Source organism: Petaurus breviceps, unplaced genomic scaffold (genome assembly GCF_028583685.1).
Source record: "Petaurus breviceps papuanus isolate PSGF00001 unplaced genomic scaffold, PetGlider_PUasm1.0 90925, whole genome shotgun sequence".
Lineage (NCBI taxonomy): Eukaryota > Metazoa > Chordata > Mammalia > Diprotodontia > Petauridae > Petaurus > Petaurus breviceps.
Window position 1 is genome coordinate 22,774,773 of NW_027187380.1, and position 5,003 is coordinate 22,779,775.

The 5,003-nt window shown below is 39.8% G+C and overlaps 1 pseudogene; it reads right to left on the reverse strand.

The window, feature by feature from the left end:
• Window positions 1–495: 495 nt before the first annotated feature.
• Window positions 496–1,491, reverse strand: LOC138152293 (actin, cytoplasmic 1-like; annotated as a pseudogene).
• Between the last annotated feature and the right edge of the window lie 3,512 nt (window positions 1,492–5,003).

A 5,003-nucleotide genomic window follows, 5' to 3' on the forward strand; every position in this document is an offset into this window, starting at 1 on the left:
TATTGTATGGATTTTTTCTTACTGTTCTTAGAATATGACATGATTAATACCCCTTTTTTAAGGCAGAAGATACAAAAAGTTTTGTTCTTTTTTAAGGATTACATAATTTCTATTTAGAGCAATACTAGTATGTTCCCCCTCCCCTTCCCCATCTGGATCTTTGTTATGGCGCTCCTTTGCTCCAGCAGAAGACAGCCTTCACAGAAGCTTGTAACTCTGTAACAATGCATTATATGATATTTGGAATGACTCTTTAAAAAAAAATGTACAATCAGAGTCCTGAAGACGCACTGTAGAACTTTGGGGATGTTTGCCTCCAACATACTTAGACTGCTCATCACCTTCACCATTCCAGTTTTTAAATCCTGAGTCAAGCACCAAAAAAAATAAATAAATAAACCCATGCCAATCTCATCTCTGTTTTGGGGCAATTATCATGTCATCATGTCACACCCTTTGACAAAAAGAAAAAAAAATTTTAAACCCTCAGTCCATTTAGAAGTATTTGTAGTGGACAATGGAGGGCCCAGATTCATCATACTCCTGCTTGCTGATCCACATCTCCTGGAAGGAGACACCAGGATGGAACCTCCAATCCAGAGTATTTGCGCTCAGGTGGGGCAATGATCTTGATTCTCATTGTTCTGGGAGCTAGGGCTGTAATCTCCTTCTGCATCCTGTCAGCAATGCCTGGGTACATGATGGTACCACCTGACAATACAGTGTTGTCCAACAAATCCTTTTGGATGTCAACATCACACTTAATGATTGAGTTGAAGGTAGTTTCATGGATTCCATCCTTAAGAAAGATGGTTGGAAGAGAGCTTCTGGGCATTGGAACCTCTCTCTGCCAGTGGTGATAATCTGAACATCAGAGAACTCATAGCTCTTTTCCAGAGAGGAGCTGGATGTAGCAGTGGCTATCTCCTGCTCAAAGTCTAGGGCAAAATAACACAGCTTCTCCTTGATGTCATGCAAGATTTCCCTCTCAACTGTGGTGGTGAAACTGTACCCTCTGTTGGTCAGGATCTTCATGAGGTAGTCCATTATATCACAGCCAACCAGATCCAGACAGAGGATAGCGTGGGGAAGGGCATAACCTTCATAGATGGGCACAGTGTGGGTCACACCATCACCAGAGTCCATCACAAAACCAGTGGTATGACCAAAGGCATGCAGGGACAGCACAGCTTGGATGGCAACATACATGGCTGGGGTGTTAAAGGTCTCAAACATAATCTGGGTCATCTTTTCTCTGTTGGCTTTGGGGTTCCAGGGGTGGGGCTTTTCTGAGCAACACAGGGTGCTCTTCAGGGGCCACACGGAGCTCATTCTAGAAAGTATGATTCTAGATCTTCTCCGTGTTGTGGAGTTGGTGACAATACCATGTTCAATGTGGTACTTCAGGGTCAGAATACCTCTCTTGCTCTGGGCCTCATCTCCCACACAGCTGTCTTTCTGGCCCATACCCACCATCTAGATATGGGTATGTCTGGGGTGACTAACAATGGAAGGGAAGACAGCCTGGGGGGCATCATCTCCTGCACATTCCAGAGCCATTGTCAGCAATGAGAGCAGCAATATCATCATCCGTGGCAAACTATGAAGTGGCAAGTTTAAACCCTTGAGAGAGGAGGTGGTGCCGTACCTGGAAGCAGGGCAGAGGCAAGTACATATTGGGTGGAAGAGTTCACAGCTACCTGATTAATACCCTTTTAAAATAAAAATTAAATAAGTTTAAAAACAGCCTATAAGTTTCTATTTCAAGTTATAAATAGATTTATAATTTTTACCTTAAAATAAAACAAAATTAAAAGGGTACAATTAGAACATTTGTTCATATCCATTCAAGAAGTATCTCTGGGATCCTGGGGAGAACTTAACATTGTCCCATCAAGTGCCTCCCACAATGGCTTGCACAGAGTCACAACAAAACCTTTGTGGCAAAATTGTGGTTGGTTTTTCAAATTCCAAATTTAAAGACAAACAAAACTCAGTTTACTCAACATAGCTGTTAGGCAATCCCCAAATTTTAAGGATCTTCCATTGTTAGCATTCTCTCCTTGTTGGGGTAACTCATACCACTCCTCAGAGGTTGGCTATGTCTATATACAATTATAGAACTGAGGATTCCTGGTTCAGCTGCATCATCATTTCCAAAAACCCATTCAAAAGCAAACAATTTATTTAAAGATGATTCCCTTAAAGCTGAGAGGGAACTTTTTTCAGACCTCCCTGAAGTTGATTGAATTTTAATTTTAATTGAAGTTGATTGAAGCTTCTCTCTCAACTAGGCCTGAGCACAACTAGCTCTTATGAATGTATTTTTTTCTAATAAAGGAAAATCTCTTTTTCCGTTCCCAAAAATTCATCCCCCCCCCCGCCCCGATTACTTTGAAAATAAACCAAGTTTTGAAGTAATCCATTCAAAGAACTTGGAAGAGGTTTAAATTTCTAGTATGGAAGGCCCAATAAAACTGGAGGACCTAAATCACAGACTAATGTGATTATCTTCAAGGTATCTTCAACACAATTATCTTCTAAGTATTTTTAAAGATACGCATATTCTTGTTGAATGGCCATAGGCAATTTTCTCTTTAATCTTCCAGGAGGTGCCTTACAGTAAGCAACCACTTTCTTTAGAGACAACCCAAAAGCACTACCAGAAGCATGAAAGTTAATTCAGAATAACCTGCCTCTGCTCTGCCCATCCCCCACTTCAACTACACTTATCCCTTCCACATCACAACTTTCCCCATCATGGTCTCAATATATCATGGGTTGGCATAAGAAATTAAATGGAAATTTGAGGGGAGTTTTGTGGAAGCTGAAGATAACACAGAAAAGATTTAGAAACTCAGAAATACATAAAATATATGTATAGTATTATATAAGAGCAACACATTTTATCTTTTAAAACCATAGTAATTCAGACTTCTTCTCTGGAACTAAGGGAGGGCCAAAAAAAATTTTACGTGGATTTTCCAGATCACTGGAGCGCATTGCCCCTAACCTCTGCGATGTAGAAGAGATAGCTGTAGTTCATTAAGTTACAATCCTACAAGATTACACTAATTGTTTTGGGCTGGGCCTGACTCAGGCCAGTCGGCATGCATAGGTCATTAAATAGTTACAAAAAGGAAACTTATTTAGCCACAGCTGGAGAAGGATATTAAAAAAAAGAATAGGCATTGAGGACCACTCCAGTTGATTTGGCTTATCAAAGTTCCAATTGAGATTCACCAGCCAAGCATCTGAGAGCTCCTCTCATCATAAGAGTTCCTTATGGCTGCTTAGTACCCAAACGATTAGAAGTGATGTCAATTGTCCGAGCCCTTAGTTCCCTAAATCAGCCAAGTTTGGGGAAATGTCTGAATACCTTTTAAGGAAAAACTAGCCCACACTGCATGGGAGAGTGGTTGGGCTATTACTCCTATCACAGTTTCACCAAAAAAAAAATCTCCAAAAGTAAATAGCAAACTCATCTGTTCAACAAATAACAAACAAATCAGAAATTCAGATTAGATTATACTAGAAAATACAAAAGAGTGAATAAATTCTTTAGATGGGAGTGAGATAAAATATCAGTTTAATGAAGAGAGAGGTCTCAATGTCACTGAAGGGGAAATTTCCTGAAGTTTCTTAGTGAAGCAAGCTAAAAATAAAGGAACATGCTGAAGAAATGGCTTTTCCTACATATCTGCCTTCCACAGTCTTTCTTTATCTCCTTACATGTCTAGAATCAGTCCCCAAGTCAATCCTCTCTCAAAGCAGAATGAAAAGTGTCTCTACACTTCAAAGCTTTCTGACCAAGTTAGTCCCTCATACAGTCATGCAAGGCTGCATCAAGCATTCTTTTCACTATTCTAGAATCACATTCCAAAGGTAACATGTTAAGATCACCCTTCCTTAACCCAGCCAGGTTGGGGAATTGGGTTATAATACAATGACAAAAGCATTGTAAAGGATTACAACTATGAAAGACTTAAGAATTAGGATTAATGCAATAACATAGACTGATGATATATCATGCTTCCCATCTTATGGCACAGGGCAAGAGGTACAAAAAAGATATACATTTTTCAGATATGGCCAATGTGTGAATTTGTTTTGTGTGACAATACTTAACTTGTTACAAGGCAGGAATTTTATTTTTGGAGAGGATGGGGAGAATTAGAGGAAGAAGTCAGGATTAGCAACAGCAATATTAAATATGAAAGAAGAGAACATCAGTGAATATTTTTTCTAAATACACAGAAGAGAGTAGATAAAAACTCAGACACAATCACATACAAGCATGGCAGTGTTACAATTACCATGTTAAAGTTGAAATATATTTTTTAAAACCTCAAGCTGTATGAAATTAGAGTCAGTTTCACTTTACAATCCTTGTATTCTATTCTTTGTTTAGGGAAATGTTCATATTTGTCAAGTTCATGATGACAAAAAAGAAAAAATAGTCTAAGGTATGGTGGAGGGGGAAGGGGAAGAATCCAAACCTCCTACCTAACAGGAAAACTTTACAGGGAGCAGAACAGCTTTGCTTATTAGGGGATTCACTCAGCACTGCCCAACTTCCTGTGGTCTTGCCCCTGACTGACCTTGAGGTAGAGCAAGCTCCTGGACAGAAAGAGGAAGACAAAGGAGAGCAATTGCAAACTCATCCAAGAAGAGAGATGGTTACATAGTTTCAAATGGTCATTGAATAAGGAAGAGGAAAGAAGTGATATGACTTCAATTGGGCCGTTAAAGCTGGGGGGGGGGGGGGACAGCTAAGTGGCATAGTGAATAGAGCACCAGTCCTGGAGTCAGGAGGACCTGAGTTCAAATCTGGCTTCAGATACTTAACACTTATTACCTGTGTGACCTTGGGCAAGTCACTTATAATCCCAATTTCCCTACCTTCTCCCCTCAAAAAAAAAAAAAGTAAAGCTGGCAGGGGCTGTTTGAGTGTGCTAGCAAGAGATGACCAAATGTTTACTGGGACAGCAAAACAATGATAA